This window comes from Sapajus apella, unplaced genomic scaffold (genome assembly GCF_009761245.1).
Source record: "Sapajus apella isolate SASKATOON/1434 unplaced genomic scaffold, GSC_monkey_1.0 scaffold90, whole genome shotgun sequence".
In the NCBI taxonomy this organism is placed as follows: Eukaryota; Metazoa; Chordata; class Mammalia; order Primates; family Cebidae; genus Sapajus; species Sapajus apella.
In genome coordinates, this window is record NW_022437030.1 from 896,665 (window position 1) to 919,102 (window position 22,438).

At 41.9% G+C, this 22,438-nt stretch overlaps 1 long non-coding RNA gene across 1 annotated transcript in view; it reads left to right on the plus strand.

The window, feature by feature from the left end:
- LOC116534859 overlaps positions 1-22,438 on the plus strand; it is a 47,968-nt gene that overhangs the window by 9,804 nt on the left and 15,726 nt on the right. Inside the window, exons 3-4 of the long non-coding RNA XR_004261919.1 lie at positions 2,350-2,486; positions 15,240-15,418. This is a non-coding gene — a long non-coding RNA (uncharacterized LOC116534859). The remainder of the gene's footprint in view (positions 1-2,349; positions 2,487-15,239; positions 15,419-22,438) is intronic.

Genomic DNA, 22,438 nt, shown 5'->3' on the forward strand with positions numbered 1-22,438 from the left:
CTCTCAGCAGCTTTTAAACAAATAGCCTCTCCCTTACTTAAAATACCAATTCCCCTTGGCTCCAGGTCATCGCATGCTCTTGGTTGACCTCTTCCTCCCCCGCAGCTCTTCCTCAGCCTCTTTACCAGGACTTCCTCTTCTATTTATTATTGAAATGTTGGTCTTCCCTTAGCTTGACCCAAGGCCCCTTCTCTGCTGTGTCGTCTCTCCCTGGGTGGCCCCACCTACATGCAGGACATCAACAGCCAATTAGCAACAATGACTCCTACATTTATTTCTTCAGCTCAGATCTCACCTCTGACCTCAGAGTCATATTCAACTACCTACCTGAAAGCTTAGTCAATATATCCAATGTTGAACTTGTAACCACACCAGACCAATCTGGCTTGGCTTTTGGTAACAAAATTGTTTTTCATTTGCCATGGATCTCCAGGTTGAGGTCATATAACCTGAGCATGCCCAGATGAACCAAGTGTGCAGCCAAAGGGGGAACCTACGTGCTTGGGTGAAGGAGTGGGGACTGAATTAAGAAGTGGACACCATCAAGTAGGATCTAGGATTCAATCAGATGGTACTCTAGTCACCCCATGGCAGTCAGTCAGATCATTCTTCCCAACATCACTTCATTGCAAGATCTAATCAGATCACACCTCACACCTCATTAACCTATGCTTATGAAACCCAACTAAAACCCCAGCTTGAGGAGACAGATTTGAGCATTTCCTCCTGTCTCCTTGCTGGCTGACTGGCAATAAAACTTTTCTTTTCTCAAAAGCCACTGCCATGATATTGGCCTCTGTGCGTTGGACAGCGAACCCATTGATTGCTTTGTCACAAACCCTGATGATCTCTCTCCCAACTCCAAAATTCTTAGTTTTCTTCCAGTTTATCTTCTGTAACCCATATACCCAGGAGCGGAGGCATCAAATTTTGAAGTCATCACTCCTCCAAGTCAATCAATTGTGAAGGTCTTTCAGTTCTGCCCCTAATAAATCCTGAATGAACTCACTGCCCCCATTTCCACTGTCTTGATCTAGGCCACTCTCATCTCCTCGCTGGACTTCTGTGATGGGCTCCTGACTGATATTCCTGCTTTCATGCTTGCCTCCCTCCAATCTGTTCTCTCATCATCAGCAGGAGATATTTTTTTGAAATGAAAATCTGTGCATGGAGTATGGGAATAGACAGGAAGACTTAAAACTCTTAAAACAATAGAAAACCCATTATTCTAAAATAAAATTCAACATCCTTTTCTCAGTTCCGTAGACCCACCACAAAGCCTAATTCACAGTGGTGTTTTTCTGCTTCCTCCTGCTCACTTCTTTCCTTTTGCCTGGCTTTCTCCTACTCTTCCATTGGCTCTCAGCGTAAATGTCACTTTGCCGAGAGCCTTATTGAAACCCCAAAACCAGAGGCCTCCTCATATTACATGCTTTATTCTTTCAGGGAAGTAGAAGGAATAATCATGATTGCAACTCAATAGCTGACTAAATGATTGGTTCCTTAAAACCTTGCGTTACCCTTTAGGATAATGAAAATATTCTAGAATTGATTATAGTGATGGTTGAAAAACTTTATGAAAATATGCAAAGCCTTGAATTGTATACTTTCAATGGGTGAGTTGTGTGGTATGTGAATTAAATCTCCATAAAACTTTCCTAAAAAGAAAGAAAAGGCTTACATTTGAATGAAAGCTCTAGAAGAGGCAGGGAACTTGTCTGTTTTGCTTACTGTTGATCACCTAGCATGCAACATAATGGCTTTGCATGAGGTATGTGCTTAAATATTGGTTGAGTGGTGGTGAAGGTGAGTTAATGACAAGACTGCTATTCTGAGTGGGAGTGGCTTTGTAAATGTTTTGTGTTTCTTAGATTTGAGAAAGATTGGCTTTAATATATTACACCTTACTATTTTAATGCTTTTTATGGAAATGCCTTGAGACCTCTATCATGCTGAAAGCAGTGGCCTGGATCTAGAGGCTCCAAGCCCATCAGAGCCCTGGAGGTGTCTGGAGTCCTGGAGCTGTTGCCTGGTTTCCCCTCCCAAAAAGCCTTCCTCTTGCAGCACGTGGCCAGCTCCAAACCTGCAGATACAGCCAAATGATTCCATGTTTCACTGTCCTCATACCGAGGGAACATTCAAAGTTCTGTGCACAGCTCACTCGACAGAGTTATTACCTGTAATTTCTAGGGAAAGCAAATTCTAGAGGAGACAGTTCAGCCTGCCCATACATTCTTCTTTCTACAAAGCACTGACGTTTATTTATTTTAAAGTGGTTCTAAAGGGATCCAACCTCAACCAATGTGTTTGGCCCCATTTGGTTTCATCTCATTCTACTTTCCTTTCCAGATCAATGACTCAAGATGAAGCCAAATATGCTCCAGTGAGCATGGTAACTGGAAAAATTGCCTTATTTTTGTGTTCCCTGGGTGTGCATGTGGCAACCTAGGACAACATTTAAATAGATGTGTAAGAAAAAAGGGTAGGTAAGTGGACTTCAGAAGGAGGGTTCAATTCCAGTGTCTTTTTTTATGGCAGACCCCTCTTCCCAAGTAGAGGCATCACACTGGCTTTGAGATTACTGCCTGCACACAGACTGCTTGAGACAATATTTTAAAGACTTTCAACTGACGCTCCTTCCTACTAGTTTATGTAAGATATTAATGGACTGGCTGTGGGATGCATCTCTGGGTAAAAATACCCATAAGTGCATGTCAGTGGCTCTGGGGAGCAAAAACTAGAACTCCTGATTTTGGCTATAAAGCGACTTCCTACAAATTACTTCTGTCAAGTGCCAGCGAGGAGCACAGGGCTGGCTGGAGCTTCAGTGGTGGCTCCCATCCAAATGCATGCGGAATTCTCTCCACAGTATAACCAGACTGGCATCACGTGGACTTGCTTGACTGCTGCGAGATTTTTAAAGACTTGCTTCTGGATTTTCAATTACATGTGGCAGTGATTCTTCTCCTAACAGACTGACTGAGTGATTGACTGAGTCATTCATTCATTCCAGAATATTGATTGAGCACTTTTTATCAGTATTCTAGATTTAGTAGTGGCCAAGATAGGCAAGGACCCTGTTCTCAAGGAGTTTATATTCTAGTGTGGAGAAACAGAATAATAAAAAGTAGAGATATGTAGTAACATTGGAGATGGATGACAAAGAAAAATAGCAGAGTAGTGGTTAGAAAGTTACAGAAGGAGCAAGGGATATTGACATAGGGTGGGTCAGAAAAGCTTCATGAACAGGTAACATCCGAGCTGAATTATACAGCAAGGAATCAGCCATGCTCTGAGTGAAGAGCCATCCAGGAGGAGAGAGCTATAAATGCAAAGGTCCCAAACAGGAGCAAGTCCTTTGTGTTCATAGAAAGAAGTCCAGAGTTGCTGAACTGGAGTGAACAGAGGGGACTGGGTAGATGTGAGATTTGAGGGTGGGGCAGGAGCTAGCTGGGAACCCTGCAGCCTTGGCTAAAAGTTTGGTTTTTGATCTAAGTGCAGTGGGAAAACATTGAAGTTTTTAAGTGTGCAGGGAGGGAAAGGGTAGACATGAGTGTCTCAGTATGGGGAAGAAGAGCTTAAGGGACTCTGCAGGGTTGGAAACCAAGAGGGATGGCTCCTGGTAAAAGGCTCATGGGGGTTTGTGCAGTATCCAAGCCAAATCCCAGAGTCAGTAGTTCTCAGCAGTCCACCACCCCTAGCCCCAGTTAGCCACTTGGCTTTTAATCTGAGACTAGCTTCAGAAAAGGCAATTAGGCTGGGCGCAGTGGCTCATGCCTGTAATCCCAGCACTTTGGGAGGCCAAAGTAAGCTGATCACTTGAGGTCAGGAGTTCAAGACTTGCTGGGCCAGCATGGCAAAATCCCATCTTTACTAAACATGCAAAAATTAGCTGGGTGTGGTTGTGTAGCCTGTAATCCCAGCTGCTTGGGAGGCTGAGGTAGGAGAAGCACTTGAGCCCAGGAGTGCAGTGAGCTGAGGTTGTACCACTGCACTCCAGCCTAGGCAACAGAACAAAACTCCGCCTCAAAAAAAAAAGAAAGAAAGAAAAAAAAGAAAAGAAAAAGCAACTGAAAAATCCCACGTGCCTTCTGCTGTGTAGTCAGCCAGTGCCCTCCATCCTTTCCAATTCCTGGTGGCGACTTAGATTGGATTTCTGAAGTCAAACACCATTTCTTTTTAATAAAATTATTCTGGTCTTAATTAAGATGACTTGGCCATATTTGTAGAGTTAGTTCTCTTACCTTTTAAACTGCTGTCATCCAATCGGTGCCCGAAGCCCTTCAGCCTCCTCCAACAGCTGTTTTCCCCATCCCCCCAATCAGGGCACAGGCAGGTACCTGAGTGCTTCCAAGGGACTTCTTGTGGAAGCACTGGCCAAGGCCCTTCTGCAACATTTGTCATGGTCCTTAGTGGCAGAGAGTTGCCAATTACCCACGTCATCTGCTTTGGGAATCCAGTCCAAACATCGTCTGCTGAAAGTAAGCTAAATTATACATTTTCTTTTCCCCCTGCTGATTGTGGATAAGAGATCAGAGCATTTCTAAAATATACGGCTCTTTTCCAGGGGAGGAGTGAGAATCCTGACAATTATAAAGAATAACAGGGGCCAACCATTGCAATGTTCTTCCTACGATATACAGCAGCAAATCTGTATGCTCCTCACAAACAAGGGTTATTGTCTTGGTCAGAGTGGATAGTGGGAGGTGAAAATGGCTTCATGATGAATTTTGATTCTACTTTATTCTCTGCCTGCTTGTGATTTCAACTCCCACCAGTGTTTTCTGGTAAGCTAATGCTGAATTATAGCATTCTTTTCTTAGCAAGGTCTCTTGACAGCTAAAACGAAGGTAATAATAATGAGGGGTGCAGGAGGAGGAAACGGATCTTTAAAGAGTTTTTATGTTTGTGATAGATGGAGAAAGCAGGGCATGGGGTCAGCTCTGCAGGAAGCCCAGGGATAGGGCTAGGTAATAGAACTGACAATTTAAAAATCTATTCTGCACATTAACAAAAGGTAATCATCAAAATGCTTTCCTAATAGTCTCTCAGGAGCAAGACAGGATTCTGCCTGTTTTTCAGGGAACTAGCAAGGTGGCTCTGCCGGAACAACACTTCCGGGTTAGAACATGAGCACAAGGGGAAGAGACGAGGACATCAATGCTGGAATAGAACAAAAAAAAATCCCTCTCTTTTCATTTCTCATCTGGTTGATGTGGTTGAGAAAGGTGCTCTCTGGTGAGGGGTAGCTAAGGAAGGCAGGAGACACTTTGCCAGGATTTGAGAGGCTCTAGTGTTTTCCTTCCCAGAAAGACGCCCATCCCCAGCTACCTACTGGGGTACACTTCTCACTGTAATAGCCCTTTGGCTTGAAGCCATCATCTCTAGGAGAGTCTTGCTAAATGATGCATAGGGATATGGTACCCTACCACGTGACCACATCTACCTGGATTCACCCTGCGGGCTTTCTAAAGCTAGGGCCCTGTTTCTCTTTCCACTTTCAGCACCTCTCTTTGCTACCTCTCATTTTGACTGCTCCACACCTTCCCACCAGCTTTTCAAACCTGAGTTTTGTGTTCCCAGTCCAGGTCCCCTATAAGCACCATATCCAATCAGATTCCTCTTCTGTCCAGAAACCTTCTGTGACTCCTCCACTGTTTACAAAAGAGTGTCCACATGTTCTTAACCTGTGCCTGGGTGAAGCCTCACAGTGGTGCTCTGCAGCTGCCTTGCTCTCTGCGGGGGAGAAGGTCACGCAGCCTCTGGTTCAGCTGCAGAGCAAGGGCATTTTTGAGGAGATGCATCCCTGTGTGTGAGAAGATGGTGAGGCTGCAGACACCAGAGAGCTTCTTTCATTTTCTCATGTTACCGTCTTTAGATTTGTTGAAACATCAGTTTTCATGAACACACCCCAGTTTCTCTATGTATTTACCCATTTCTGTCTAAATTCCTGAGAGGGACAGGAAGAGCATGTGCAAACACATCACACTGACTCTTTTTCTATTACTGTTTGATGTTCCTCTCTGTAAAATAGGGAAAACAATACTTAGCTCAGTGGCTGGCTATGAGGAAACGTACATGAAAGTGACTGTCAGATCTGTGTCCGACACTGCGGCACAATTCCTCTCCCCCATCTCGCGGGTGTTTCTTCATCTCTGTGTGGGCAGCAGCAACCAGAAGGGCGCCTTGCATATTGGAAGCTCTCATTTCTCTGCTTGAGGCCAAATTGCGGTAAAATTTCAGCCCAGCAATCTTCCTGGAGGATCTGCCTGCCTCGTTTCCAGTGGTATCTCCTGCCCACGTGCCACCCGACTCTTGGCTTTTCCCCTTAGTTGTTGTTGTTTTCAGGGTTTGTAGCCTCTTAGGCCTGGAAGAATTTTGAAAGATTCTTGTGATCTGTCACAATGGTAAGAAAATCAGTCCTGTTTTTCATGCCTTCTTCAATAAAGGAGATTCCCATCCATTCAGTGGCACTCCTCACTTCCTAACAATGAAGAGTTTTGTTCCTCTAAATCTGTATGGATTCTAGTCCTAGCTCCTCCTCTGACCTTGGCTGTGTAACCTTACAGAAATCAGTTAACTCTCCCAAGCTACGGTGGTCTCACTTGTAAAGGCTTGGAGGAAGAGGGTGAGAACATACCCAATCCCCACTTTCCAAGCCTGGGTTTATTTGTTCTCCTGTCTGGACCTCCGTGGAGATTAACAGCACTCTGACAACATTCTTTCTGTAAAATGACTCTACCGGCAACACTTCATAGAGGTAGAATGGGCAGCAGCCCCACTACCGGGTGACGAAATACATCGCCAAATGGCATGCGATCGTTATGACGGAGGTCGCTGGTGCCACTGTCTGGGGAATGGGCTGCAGCAAGCACAGGTCACCCCTGGGCTATTTTCTCCCTGTCTCTTGTGGCCTTGTTTTAACACTCAGGATCTTTGATGTCTTTCACCTATATCAACATAGAACACAGAATGTGGAATAGCAACAAGAAACACTGGGGAAGCATCGTCTTGGGAGAAGAAAGAGCATCCTCAACCTCTTCTCCCTCCCCTCCCCATGGTGCCTCTGGATGGGACTGGATGCTTCCTTTGCTTCTGGTCCACCCATGTCTTTCATGACGGCTCTCAGATCCAAGCCGACCCCTTTCATCTCCACACTGTGGGTGAATTGTGTAGCTTTGACGTTTGGGCAGTGGTCTCATATATAATTCCTTTTTCTTATTTTTGGTTACTCTTCTAACTCTTTGAAAAGTTTTTCATGCCCCTTCTGGTCTGGGAAACTTTGAATGGATAGAGATGTCACTATACTAAGAGGATACTGATTCCTTTCATGCATTTTGCTGTAGGATATTGTCTTTCCCTGAGGTCCCTCTACAAGAACACAGAAAACAATGCATCTCTGGCGGCTTTGCAGTCTGGCTGGTTTCTGCCTCATTAACACAGAATGGTCTGCTCTCTCAATGGCCATAGCCAGCCAGTCTGCCATCCTTCACTGGTTTCTTAGGAGTGGGGGAGAGATGCTGCAGCAATTTAATTTCATCTCTGCTCCCCAACTGGATAAGGCAGATGGCTGGCTCTGGGAGGCAGTGGATTGAAACGAAGTCTTTTGCAGTGCTCTATGTTTAAGGTTCATCTTGGTCAAGGATGTAGTGCAAAGAATGCAGTCTTAGACCGGGCGTGGTGTCTCACACCTGTAATTCTAGCACTTTGGGAGGCTGAGGCAGGTAGATTACGTGAGGTCAGGGGTTTGAGACCAGCCCGGCTAACATAGCAAATCCCCATTTCTTCTAAAAATATCCAAAAAATTAGCCAGGCATTGGGGCACATACCTGCATGTCCCAGCTATTTGGGAGGCCAAGGCAGGAGAATCGTTTAACCTGGCAGGTGGAGGTTGCAGTGAGCCTAGATCACGCCACTGCACTCCAGCCTGAGGAACAAGAATTAAACTCCATCTCAAAAAAAGAGAACGACGTCTTAATCAAAGTGAAAGCCATAGGTGATAAGGGCTCCCTGCCTCCACTCAACTCCACCTTTCTCTGCCTTCAGCTCTAGCCTTACCATGAGCAGAGCTCTTCCTCTGCTGAGAAACCAAGAAGCTGGATTTCCTGCTGGATCCCTCCTGCCTGGTTGAGTTTGGGTGGTAATCCCAGTTTAATTAATGCTTCATCACCATCATGGCAAATGATCTTCAGTTGCTTCTTAGGTCCATCTGTTGGAAGTTGTTTTACCTTAGGCTCTTAAGCTACTTCAGTAAGAGATTGAAAGGAGATTAAACCAAGCAAAATTGCCTCATAAATAATAATAATAGCCAGCATTGACCGAGTACTCTCATCGTGTCAGATATTGCACATGCATTCTTACTGCATCTCATCCTCACTGCAACCTTTTGAGGTAGAGGGGAGGTTTTCCATCTTAGAGATGAGGAAACTGAGGCTCAGGGGAGGTCCAATAACTTTGTCAATGTCATAGAACTAGAAAGCAATAAAAGCAGAATTCAAACCCAAGTTGATCAGCTTCTGGAGTCCATGCTCCCATCCATGTCTCACTGTCCCCTGAGAAGAAGTAGATGGAATATGGTCTTGTTTTCTCAAATTGTCCAACAACATTGTCTTATTCTGCAGCTTTCTTCTGGTCTGTCTGTGAGCACGTTATTTACTAACTCTGAATGTCCCCATGTAGGGCGATTGAGATGAAATGAGATCATGGGTACTGAGTGATTTGCGTTGTGTCAGAAAGTTTTGGTTACATTTCTCAAGAGAAGTCTTTACATGGACACTTGGCTTTTATTTGTAAAGAGACATTTGGATGCACTCATTCTGCAAAAGATCCCTTTTGTAGGTCATTTTATCAAATGTAAAGAATGACCTTGCTAGTGGATGATATAGTCAGTTAAGTGAGCTGTTTCCTTGCAAAGATTTATGTGTTAGCAGTCAAGGCGAGGCCACCCATCTTGATCAGCCCAGAGGTAGAGAAATAACTGGAGAGGCCAGACGTGGCGTAGCGTGAGGTTGGGTGAGCAGCTTCATGTTTACCTCCTTCAGCTGAGCTGTGTTCCCTTCCTGTTGAAGGCCATGCAGGAGATTAAGAATCTTGTTTCATTTCTACCTATTATACACCTAGGAGCAAATTGAAGCCTTTGTGGTTAGAGCCTACTGAAATCCTGGGGCTTCCTTATTCAATTGGATTTTTCCTCCTGGCTTTTGTGGGGCTTAAGAGAGGCTTGAGAAATCACGCAGTGTAATTGGATGATTGGGGTACTTTAATTAAGGCAGCAAGATGCAACGTGAAGCACATTTCAGGTTGATTGCAGCATGGCTAGGCGGTTGTCTGCTGGATAAAGCTAGAAGGAGAGGCTCGTTTTAAAGACCCACAAGGTAAAATTGCCATCTATAGATTGGTCTGCACTGCTACGACTATGGGGTCAAATTTGTTTAGAAAAACTAGTGAGATCCCTGAATGATAATCCCTTAATCTAACTGCATGTGGGTTGTGTCTTAATGAATAATGATGACCAGTTTCCTCGCAGTGCAGGAAATGTTCATTGCGTGGAATTAAATCATCTCTTGGTAAATTTTAAATCAGCCTGGTTTCCTTCCATCCCTCACAGCTATCCTCTCTAATCATGCAGTTTGTGCCTAGTTGAATACTTAACTAATTTTACTACTAGATTCGTCAGAGCACAATTTAGGAAGTAGGAAGAGAAATATCCTGAAAACCTGACATATGCCTAGCTCAGATGTAAATTACTTTGAGATTACTTGGCATTTTGGAAAATGTGCTACAATTGCATTTGAAAACTAACTGTTTAAAGACAAAGTTTTTCTTACTTTTTAAAAAACAAGGGTTCATGAAACTTGGGAGTATAGATAATGATAAGATGTAAGCATGGCTGGAGTGAAAGCAAGTGCCATTTTGTCTTAATGGTAGCTGTGCATCTGATGGCACCCAATGGAAAGCTTTCTAAGAATTGCTATTCACAAGAACGTATCAAAAGATGCTTTGTTGTATGCTCCTAATTCACATGTCTGGGTTGCTCTTGTCTCACTGGTAACACTTGGGATCATTTCCTTCTCTAGAAGCTTACCTGTCCCAGGTAGTGTCTACTCAGGTAATGTGAGGAAATAACAACAGCGACCTACTACACAGCTATCTCTTCTAAGACTCTCAGGAGACAGGTGGTTTGATGAGACAAATACAGCATTATCATTTCGTGTGTGTGTGTGTGTGTGTGTGTGTGTATGTGTGTGTGTGTGTGTGTGTATCAACGAGTCAGCCAGCCAGGACATACTTCTAGAGGTGTAGTTAATAAACAGCATGCTCAATCTCACCATTGATTTCTTGATTTTTTTTTCCCATGGCCTTCCCTGAGTTATCCAGCTTGCAGCATAGTCTTGTGTCCTGTAACTCTGGTCACTCAGGTACCGTTTACCATCTCAACGCCACCTCTCGGAAGTACTGATCTACACCCCCTTTTCTCGGATCTGACCATTGTATCTCTTTAACCAGATTGTGAGCTCCTTGAGAGCAGTCACTGCGTGGGGGATGGCTTCTTTGTTCCTCATAATGTCCAGGACAGAGATCCATAAATACGCCATGTGCTTGGCTTGCCAACCTCACTATTAAGAGAAAAAAGCAACTTCCTTCATTAGTCTTGTATTTACCTGAAAGTGAGACTTCTGTTCACCTCCTGAAATTGTATCTGGCTTCTCAATACAAATATTGTTCATCTTTGGGCTATCCCTTGATCTGAGGCAGCCACCAGCCTTCGTCAGAAACTATGAATGGCCTTAGAATAGGATTATGTGACCGCTTCTGTTCACTTCTTGGCAAATTCAGTCAGCTATGAAGGTGAGGAGAAGTCTGCAGAAATCCAGCTTTATGGCTTATTTCACTTAGCATAGTATCCTCAAGGTTCTTCCATGTTGTAGCATGTGTCAGGATTTACCTCCTTTATAAAGTTGAATATATGTATTATACTTTTAACGTATGTTTCATGTTCTGTTTCCCTCACCACCACCCCACAGTTTCAAACAGATAGTTTTACCTTTTGTTATTTGTCGTTATCTCAGGGATTTTTGCAGGACTAAAAGAAGAACCAGTTGAAAATAATTATTTCTGCATTTTTTTTTAAGATAGACTGGATAAAGAAAATGTAGCACATATACACCCTGGAATACTATGTAGCCATGAAAAAGAATGAGTTCATGTCCTTTGCAAGGACATGAATGAAGCTGGAAACCATCATTCCCAGCAAACTAACACAGGAACAGAAAAGCAAACACTGCATGTTCTCACTCATAAGTGGGAGTTGAACAATGAAAACACATGGACACAGAGAGGGGAACATCATACACCGTGGCCTGTCAAGGGGTGGGAGGCTAGGGGAGGGATAGCATTAGGAGAAATACTTAATGTAGGTGACAGGTTGATGGGTGCAGCAAACCAGCATGGCACGTGAATACCTATGTAACAAACCTGCACATTCTGCACATGTACCCCAGAACTTAAAGTATAATAATACAAAAAATCTAAGCCAAAAAAAAAAAAAAAAGAAATCCAGCCTTAATTCTATGTCATAGGGAGGTAGAAGCAGAATAATTCCCTCACCTACAAAGCTGCTTACTGCCCAGAGATTGAACATAACTTCTGATTCGTGAGGGGAGAGAGAAGACTGAGTCCGTGATGCATATGGTATCTTATAAATGCTGACTTTTTTTTCTTTTGCCATTTGAGCTAAATTTTAAACTGATTTTCTAGCAAGAATATTGAAAGCAGTTTCTTATGAAACAGTTCAGTTTTCTTAGGAAGTTTGCAGAAAACCCTAGGACATGTGATGCTGTTATCTTTTGGGAAATCGTACTAAGTCATAAGAATTATCTAAGGAATCCATAAATGTGATGTTATTCAGAACATGAACATTGTTCATATTTAAATTTGGTCTTCAAATTACAATGCTCAATAATGTAGACGAAAATATAAAAGGAGCAGTAGTGGAGGTGGAATTAGGAAGTGATTGGAAGCCATTGTCAGATGCTGTGCCCAGGGACATCCTCTCAATATGCACCACCTCCAACCAGCTGGCCCCAATTTTGCTCAGCTCCTTCCTTAGCAAGGTAACACAGCAGTGCGGTCTCTAAATGACTCGGAGGAACAAAATTGACAAAAGAAACTTATTCTTTCTTTAGTGTTCCCTAGTATCGCTTTTTGACTATTTTCCAGTTATTTCTTTGGACTCCATTTCTTCAGAATATTAATGTTTAAATTGAAATTCTCTAGGCTGGGTATATCCATTAGCTATCAGTATGAAACCAATCAAGTATTAACTCACTATGCTGTGGCCAGATGGGTGACTCCTCTGGTCTTGACTGGGCTTGCTCATGCATTTTTGGTCAGCTGTGGGTTAGGCAGGTGACTGCTGACATTGGTGGGGGTTTCTCAAGTATTGGGGGTCAGCTGGCTGTTGGGAGGCCTAGGAGGGCCTTGGGTCTTCTCTAAATCCAGTGAATCCAGCTTGCTTACATTGCAGTGGCGGTGCTCCAGGAGAGAGAGCGGCAGCATGCCAGGTCTCCCGCAGCTTAGGCCCAGGAATGGGAGCACAGTTTCTACACATTCTGTTGGCTACGGGAAGCCACGTGGCCATCCCAGATTCAAAGGATGGGCTGAAATAATCTACTTCTTGAGGGGAGGAGCCACAGATCACATTGCGCAGGCCATCCATACAAGGGATAAAAAATTGGGGGCTTGGTTTTTGTTCGCAGTTTATCACACTGGAAGAATTTTATACATATACTCAGGTACAAACAAAAAGCTTGTTTTAGCTGCTGGAATGTATTCTAGAAGCAATGATCAGAGTGACAAGACAAGGGGTCAGAAGGTAAACGATGATGCTTTCCCTGCACTCTAATTTTAGGCATCTCAGGGTTCAACCTCGGTTATTTTGCTATTGTTATTCTCTCCCTTCTTATTTGGCCACATTTTCAAAGAACTAGGATTTTCAGACGCCTGAGATCATTTAAGATTCAGATTTAAGTCCTGTGTGTTTGGAATCTTTGTACTGAGGAACTGAGTACTTTTGACTGTAATAGTTATTTTTCTAAAATGTTCATACTCACTATTTCTTTGTGGCATTTGAGAAAGTCCTGCCTTCTAATTTAGGATCATTAAATTAAAAAAAAATTGAAGCGCTCTTCCCCACCCCTTTCCCAAAATTATTTTCTGGCAATATTTGTGGAGCTAGAACGTCCACCTCCTGTGAAAGTCTTGAGACTTCAGACCTGGAGCTGCCATTTCAGGAGCAAAGGTGGATAAGGTCTGCGTGAACTGGCGGACATCACCTGGGCGGCAGTAGGAAGTGGTGTTGGGTCCTGTGGTAGACCAGCCATTCTTTACATTTACATTTGCTACCTGTTAACATCAGCTGGGGAGGTTTTTGTTTTTGTTTTTCCAGTCTGCATTCTAGACTAATTAAAACAAAATTCCTGGAAGCAGAATTCAGGTATTAGTATTTTATTTTATTTTTTAAGTTTCTTAGGCAGTTTCAATATGCAGCCAAATTTAGGAACAAGTGAATTAAGCCAGGATTTCTCAGTTTTTAATGTGCAGACAAATGACTTGGGGGCCTTGTGAAAAGACAGATTCTGACTCATCCTGTCTGTGGTAGGCCTGAGATTCTGCATTTTTAGTAAGTTCCTGAGTGCTGCTGATGCTGCTGGTCCTCAGTCCACAGTGTGACTAACAGGATGGAAAGCAGAGATTGCAAGCAGCCTGCAAACATTTTTGCAGTGGGGAGGGGGCTGGTCTACTGCGTTTTTAAACATAATTTGAATCGACAATTCAAAATTAAGAGATTTCTCATAAAAATCATCATTTCTGGTTTCTCTTGAAAAAATGAAAGCACCTACAATCCCCAGCTCTGCCTTTCCACACAGACGTGCTAAAGAGTGACTGCCCCACAGGAGGGGGTGCGGGTGACTCACCAGGGCAGGCTCTGAAATGCCTTTCCCTGCATTTGTTTATGAATAGGATGAACCTGTCTTTCATTTTTTCCACATGGACTGGCAAGTCGACTTACAATGCACAAGTGTACATGTGCGTCCACAGCAAAACCACAAAGGCAAAACACCAGATGTTAAAGTGGAAGAGGCAAAAGGAGAAGAGAAAGAATAACGAGTCTTTAAAAGTTAGATATGTGTATCAGTAAGGAAGCTTCTGGTCATATCAGAAGCTTGCTTGAGCTGTTTTAAGGAAAAAAATAAGTGAGGGAGAGGCGGGGCGCTGTGGCTTATGCCTGTAATACCAGCACTTTGGGAGGCTGAGGCGGGTGGATCACTTAAGGTCAGGAGTTCGAGACCAGCCTGGCCAACCTGGTGAAACCCTGTCTCCACTAAAATTACAAAAAATTGGCCAGGCATGGTGGGGCACGCCTGTAGTCCCAACTACCCGAGAGGCTGAGGCAGGAGAATGGCTTGAACCTGGCAGGTGGAGGTTACCGTGAGCTGAGATGGCACCATTGCGATCCAACTCCAATCTGGGTGACAGAGTGAGACCCTGTCTCAAAAACCAAAAACAAAATAAGTGAGGGAGAGTTGTAAGCATAGAAGGGTCCTCATGTACCCGTGATGCAGGAAGGCTTTCTGGGAAGAATGGAACCAGGGAAGGGCCTGGCTGTCAGCAAGGGAGACCCTTGCTTTGCTTTCATGTCACCCCTCTCTGCCCATCATCCTCCTCCTGTGCCTCTGCTTCCTTTGTTCTCCAGTCCATACAGTAGAAAACACAGCCACCAGCAGGACCTGTGTTTACATACCAGGGGTCTTGCTATGCATTCCCAATCCATACTCCCGAGGAAGAGATTCTAATGGCTCAGCCTGGTAGAGGGGCTTATGCTCTTGGGGGCATCGCTGTTAACTGGGAGAACTAGAGGGCCGAAGCTTCTGCTATGCTAAGGAAACTTATGGAATTAAGCATAAACATTGAGCCATCCTATGTGGAGAGAACAAATGCTCTGAAATTCTAGAATGGCCCCAGTCCATCCCAGGGGCAGGAAACAGACCACAAGGTGTCTGGACTCCTTTACTCCTATGGGATCTTTGCCTTTTGAAGGAGAATCTGCTATTTCTCAATAACATTTTTTTAAATAATAATTATTTTTAAATATTTAAGTATTTTTTCCTTGATTACAATAATGTGTGAAGATGCAGCAAGACCAGCAGTGCTTCACTGATTTTTTTCCTTTCCAAAAGACAGTACAAAGCATGATAATCACATGAAGGCATCAGCTCCTGACAGCCCGCTACAGGCCGGTTTTCACGTTGTGGGTAGCATTAGGTAGATAACCCACAGGAATTGTCTCTGGATCTGAGGTCAGGAGAACACAGCCAAGGCTACACAAGACAGAGAAGATTCTGCTGACTTTCAAAAGGTAGGAAACTGGGTTAAATGTGAAAATGGGAAGAGAGAAGAGGAAGATATTCATAAGCCAGGTTATTGAAAAAGAATGGTTCAAAAGAGTGTGCACTTACTCCTCTACAATGAGGTCTGGGATTATCTGTAAAAACATTTAGCTCTGATTGTTTTAAAGAGAAGAGATAAAATGTTTAATATGTGGCACCCTGGTGTGTGCCTTTTTGAGTGTGTATTTTAAATGATCATCCTAACAAAACACCTTTAATGCACAATGGATCAAATTATACAGCTTCCCATCAGAGAGTGCAAGTGAGAACAAAGCCACAGATGTTGCACATTCAGGCGATGAGGTGAGAGCAGATTTGAGGATAAGAGGAACTGAAGTGCCTCACATAAGCCTGTATAAATGCTCCCATCTGCTCCTAGGACTCAACTATCTGATGTTGACAAAGATGCTTCATAATACGTAAGGCCAAATGCTAAGTCTATCTTATAATTAAAAATATTCCCTAGGGCTCTTCCTTGAGATCTGAGAAAATGTGATTATACTAAAAATTATATCATATATAGGAGGAAATGGCTAAGTAACTCACCCCACTTGTCCTGGGGTGTGATCTTCAGTTAAACTCGTCAGAGATCCTAAATGTTATGTTTGGTCTTTCTCTGGATATATTAAATCTATAGGTGCTGGCAATTCTCTCCGGAAAATGAAAAATGGCCCATTCTTCCAGATACTCTCAAGTTAAGTGTGATTGTTAAAAGGCCTGGCGGATTCACACAGAGACAGACAAGGAAACTTCTGGGCTCCTTTCTCTCACCCCACCCTTCATCTCTCTTACTGTGAAATCAGTCTGTTGGAACAATGCTTTAAAATACATCTGAGTGGTATCAGAGCAAGTATTCATTTGTACTGAGGCATGGCTTTTATCTGTAAGGAAGGCTATTTGAAAAACCAGGCCTTGCTTGGTGAGGGCTCTGAGGTGAGAGCAAAAAAAGGACCAGCTACCTTTTATCACCTGGGCTGGCTTGGCTGGCTCCTTTCCCAGAGCCCATGCATGAGGCACTCTGCCGTATTTACCCTCAACTCCCGTTCCAACAGGTGGAGCTGGCCTCTACTTAGGATGACTGAACTAACATTTGCATTAAACACTTTCGAGCTGCTCCTCCAATTTCTGCCTTCACTCCTGGAGATAGATTTCCTTTTCCTTCCTTTCCTTCCTTCCTTCCTTTCCTCTCCCTCTCTCTTTCTCTCTTTCTTTCTTTCATTGAGTCTCACTCTATTGCCCATGCCAGAGTGCAATGGTGTGATCTTGGGCCTCTGCAACCTCCGCCTCCCAGGTTCAAGCAATTCTCTTACCTCAGCCTCCAGAGTAGCTGGGATTACAGGTGCCACCACACCCAGCTAATTTTTGTATTTTTAGTAGATACAGGGTTTCGCCATGTTAGCCAGGCTGGTCTCGAACTCCTGACCTCAGGTGATCTGCCCACCTCAGCCTCCCAAAGTGCTTGGATTACGGGTATGGGCCACCCTCCTACCTCCCCAGGCCCACTCCTGGAGATTTCTGAATCTGTCAAGGAAGAGAAAAACCTCCACCTTTTCCAGACTGGAAATAGGTCTTTCCACCCTTCTACAGAAATCAAGGGATAGAGAGACAATTTGAATTGTGATCTCTCTTCGTTAACGCCTTCTTCAATTGTTCATAAACTTCAGGATTCTTTTGATTTTTGAAGTAGTGAAGGCTTTAAAAATGGATATAAAATTTTAAAAAAGGATCTAAAAATATTCTTTTTATGCAAACGTTGGTGTATATCACCCACATGCTCCATCTGAAGAAAATAGTTAAGAAATCACTAACCCACCCCCCCCCGCTCCACAAAGAATACAGAACTCAAGTTGCGGGAAATCAGAAAAATAAGGTGAATAACAAAATCCCTATGGTTGGATGTGGAGAGGCTGCTGTCATGAAACATAAGCAAGCAAAGGCAAAAATCCTTGAAATAGAAGGGATGTGGGGGATTCTAATAAGTATTCAGCAAATTTATGAACTGGGAGGTGGGGACACAGGTGAAGCCAAAAGTTTCCAAAGTCTTAAAGTGCTAGAAACTCTGAAGTAGTGTATGAAGAGGAAAGAAGATGAATAAGAGTAGCAAAGATGCCACTTCAATGTGGCCACACAGAAATCATGTGTGCCATGGGGCTGCTAAAATAGCCCTATTAAAATTAACATGGGTTTTAGGGGAAAAAGCACTAACAACATAAAAAGCCACTGATAAAGGCTACAATTTGTGGATAAGTCAAATCTGTGTGCACCAAAAACAATAGCAGCTAAATATGTAAAGCAAGGGAGAATTGATACAAATGTAATTAAATGTACTTCTCAAGGACCTTCTCTCAAAAGTACAAAGATGTCCCTTAAAAAATAAACTCAGCTGGGCGCAGTGGCTCATTCCAGTAATGCCAGCACTTTGGGAGGCTGAGGTGGGTGGATCACTTGAGGTCAGGAGTTTGAGACCAGCCTAGCCAACATGATGAAACGCCATCTCTACGAAAAATATAAAAATGAGCCAGGTGTGGTGGCGAATGCCTGTAGTCCCAGCTACTGGGGAGACTGAGGCAGGAGAATCGCTTGAACCTGGCAGGTGGAGGTCACAGTAGGCCAAGATTGTGCCACTACACTCCAGCCTGGGCAACAGAGTGAGAGTCTGTCTCATAGATAAATAAATAAACTCTAATTTTAGCATAGTTTTAGATAAAAGAACAATTGCAAAGATAGTACTTAGACCCCATAGGCAGTTCCTGCTATTGTTAACATCTTAACAATAGGATGGTATATTTATTGTGATAAATGAGCCAATGTTGATAGATTATTATTAAGTAAATATTTACTTTATTCACATTTCCTTACTTTTTCTATTGCACGATCCCATCAGGATTTCACAATCCCACATCATATTAAGTCATCGGGTCTCCTCAGTCTCCTCTTAACTGTGACTGTTTCTCAGACTTTCCTTGTTTTTGGTGACCTTGACAGTTGTTGATTTTTTGGTGATAGCTTTATTGAGGTATAATTCACATGCCATGCAATTCCTCCATTTGAAGTGTACAGTTCAATGTTTTTTAGTATTCATGGAGTTGTGAATACTAAACAATCATCACAATCAATTTAAAAATGCTTAAATCACCCTAGAAAGAAACCATGTACCCTTTATCACCCTCCACTCACCTCATCCTCTCAGCTTTGGCAACAGCTAATTTACTTTCCATCTCTATAGGTTTGCCTAAATTGGATATTTTAAATACATAAAATAAATAATATGATATGTGGCCTTTTGTAACTGAATTTTTTTTCACTTAGCATAATGGTTTCAAGACGCATTCATAGTACAGCAGGTATCATAATTCAATCCTTTTGATGGCCAAATAAGATTCCAATGTGTATATATATATATTATATTTTGTTTATCCATTCATCAATTGATAGACATTTGCATGATTTTCACATTTTGATTATTAGGAATAATCAGGCTCGTTTCTTTCAACAATGTTGTCTAGCTTTTAGTGTACAAATCTTACATTTCTTTTGTTTGATTTATTTCTAAGTACCTTATTCTTTTTTATGCTATTGTAAATGGAATTGCTTTTCTTAATTTCATTTTCAAATTTCTCATTGAAAGAGCATAGGCCAGGCATGGTGGCTCCCACCTGTAATCCCAGAACTTTGGGAGACCCAGGTGGGTGGATCACCTGAGGTCAGGAGTTTGATACCAGCCTGGCCAACATGGCAAAATCCCATCTCTACTGAAAAACAAAATAATTAGCCAGGCATGGTGGCGCATGCCTGTAATCTCAGCAGCTTGGGAGGCTGAGACAGGAGAATTGCTTGAACCCAGGAGGTGGAGGTTGCAGCAAGCTGCACTTCAGCCTGGGCAATAGAGGGAGACTCTGTCAAAAAAAAAAAAAAAGAAAGAAAGAAAGAGTAGAGAAACACAATTGCAATTGTTTTTGCATATTTACATTGTATCCTGCTGAGCTCATTTATTAGTGCTAATAGTTTTTTGTGGATTCTTTTGAGCCTTCTCTAAGATCATGTCATCTGTGAATAGAAATCATTTTACTTCTTTCTTTCCAGTCTGGATGCCCTTTGTGTCTTTTTCTTGACCAATCACCTGATTTGAACCTCCAGTACAATATTGAGTAGAAGTGGTGAGGGTGGGCATCCATGTCTTATTTCTGATTTTGGGGAAAGCACTCAGTCTTTTGCTTTTAAATATTATGTAAGCTGTGGGTTTCTAGATGCCTTTCATCAGGTTAAGGAAGATCCTTTGTATTCCTACTATAGGGGCAAAAAGAAGATTATCCCTCCCACTCTTCCAACATAAGGGTCACAGCCAACACTGCTATAACAAAAGACAGGTTAAAAAGAGAAAAGCATAACAGACTCATTTAATCATAGTTTTATATAACACTGGAGGCTTTAGAATAAAGACCCAATGATACAGGGAAAACTACTCATTTTTATGCTTAGGTTTGATGAAGAAAGAACAGCAGTATAGAAGTATGATTGGACATCAAGGGTATGATTTAATGCTAGTAGATTGAGGTAGCGAAACCCAGCAAGTCCTGTCTATTCAGATTCTTCTTGGCCTCTCTCTATACAGCATTCATTCTTCCCAGGTATAAGGCATCCCTTTCTAGAATGGTGGTCTTATGATCTACCATCAAACAAGGTAGGTCAGATCTTTATGGCTGGCTTTTACACAGAAAGATGGGGGGAAGATTAATGTTTTTATGCTTTATAACTGGCTTTCAGGGAAAAGAGTTCTATGATCCACCTTGGGAAAGAGGAGGTCTAGTTTCTGTGGCCTGCTGGAAAGAATGAGGGGTGAGAGACAGGAGGGTAGAAGGTCTGAGAGAAATCTTACTTCTGAGGCTCACTCTGAGGCCTTCACTTTGGGGTACTGTTTCCTGAGCCCTAAAATTAGTTTGTTGTGAAAAACATTTGATTTTGTTTTGATTTTGCATTTATTGAGGTAATCATGTGGTTTTTATTTATTATTCTATTGATAAAATTATGTTGATTAATTTTCAAGATATTGAGCCAACCTTGAATTGCTGGGCTAAAGTCTAGTTGGTCAGGATTTATCATCCTTTTTATATGCTGCTGGATTTGGCTTGCTAGTACTTTTTTGAGGACTATTGCACCCATTTCCATGTAATTTCCTTTTCTTGTGATGCCTTTGTCTTCTTTTGGTATTAGGGTAATGAATCTTCCTTCCTTCTTTTTTTTCAGAGACAGGGTCTTGCCCTGTCATGCAGGCTATAGTGCAATGGCACAATCATAGCTCACTGCAGCCTCAAACTCTTGGGCCCGAGTGATCTTCCTGCCTCAGCTAATTGAGTAGCTCGGACTACAGGTGCTTGCTATCACATCTGGGTAATTTTTATGTAGAGAAGGTTCTCACCATGTTGTCCAGGCTGGTCTTGAACTCCTGACCTCAAGCAATCCTCCTGCCTTGGCTTCCCAAAGCACCAGATCACAGCCATGAGCCACTGTGTCTGGCCTTCCTCTTCTATTTTTTGAAAGACTTTGTGAAGAATTAGTGTGAATTCAATTCTTTAAATGTTTAGTAGAATTCACCAAGGAGGTCACCTGGTTCTGGGCTTTACTTTCTGGGAAGTATTTTGGTTACTGACTCAATCTCTTTATTTATTATAGTTCCATTCTGATTTTCTATTTCTTTTTGAGTCAGTTTGGTAGTTTTTCCCTTTCTAGAAATTTGTCCACTTCCCTAAGTTATATAGTTTGTTGATATACATTTGTTCATAATATTCCCTTATAATCTTTTGGTTTTGTAAGGTTGATAGTAATGTCCCCTCTTTCATTCCTGATTTTAGTAATTTTACTCTTTTTCTTGGCCAGTCTAGATCAAAGTTTTCAATTTTGTTGATCTTTCCATATAACCAACTTTTGGTTTCATCGATTTTTATTTTTTTCACTCTTAATTTAGTTTTACTTTAATGTTAATTATTTCCTTCCTTCTGCTATTTCTCCCATCAATGGCAGAATTGGTAGAACAACTAAGGAAAGGATAAACAAGGAAATATAAGACTTGAACACTGTTACAGACCAACCAGACCTAACATACATTTAAACAGCCCTCCTCTCAATGACAGAAGAATACATATACTTCTCAAATGTGTATAGAGCATTTTTTCAGTATAGAATACCAATTAGGCCATAAAACAAGTCTCAGTAGATTTAAAAGAATTGAAATCATACAAAGTATGTTTTCTACCTACAATGGAGTGAAATTAGAAATCAATAACAGAAGGAAACTTGAAAAATTTACAAATATCTGGAAAGTAAAGAACACATTTCTAAATAAGTTGTTACAATTTGTCTCTAGTAATAATATTCTCTTAAAGTATATTTTGTCTCATATTAGTGATAGCAACTCCTCTGTCTTTTTGTTACTGTTTTCATGGTTTAGCTTTCTTTATATTTTGCTTTCAACCTATTTGTCTTTGAATGTAAAATGAGTCTCTTGTAGGTAGCATATAGTTGAATCAAATTTTCAAAATCCATTCAGCCAATCCATATTTTTAATTGGAGTATTTAGTTCATGTACGGTTAATGTAGTCACTGATAAGGTAGGATTTATGTTTGCCATTTTACTACTTGTATTCTATATGCCACATATTTTTGGTTCTCATTTCCTTCATTATTTCCTTCTTTTGTGCTAGATATTTTCAGTTAATCATTTAAATTCCATTATCACTTATTTAACTATAGATTTTTAAGTCATTTTCTTGGTGGTTGCCCTGAAAATTATCATTGAAATCTTAATTTATAACAAGATAATTCAGCTTTATACCAACTTATTTTCAATAACGTACACAGACTTTGCTCCTATGTATCTCTTTCCCATCTATGTTTTTGTCCAAAAGTACATCTTTATGCACTTTGTACCCTTCAACTCAGCTTTATAATTTTTGCTTTATGCAGTTGTCTTTTAAATCTGACAGGAAAAAAAA